Genomic DNA, 217 nt, shown 5'->3' on the forward strand with positions numbered 1-217 from the left:
TCCCCTCCAGCACCCTCTGTCCTCAGTTCTGCTGTCCCCTCCAGCACCCTCTGTCCTTGGTCCCACCATCCCCTCCAGCACCCTCTGTCCTCAGTTCTGCTGCCCACTCCAGCACCCTCTGTCCTCGGTCCCGCCATCCCCTCCAGCCCCCTCAGTCCTCAGTCCCACCATCCCCTCCAGCACCCTCTGTCCTCAGTTCTGCTGTCCCCTCCAGCAC

Source organism: Sapajus apella, unplaced genomic scaffold (assembly GCF_009761245.1).
Source record: "Sapajus apella isolate SASKATOON/1434 unplaced genomic scaffold, GSC_monkey_1.0 scaffold30, whole genome shotgun sequence".
Taxonomy (NCBI): domain Eukaryota; kingdom Metazoa; phylum Chordata; class Mammalia; order Primates; family Cebidae; genus Sapajus; species Sapajus apella.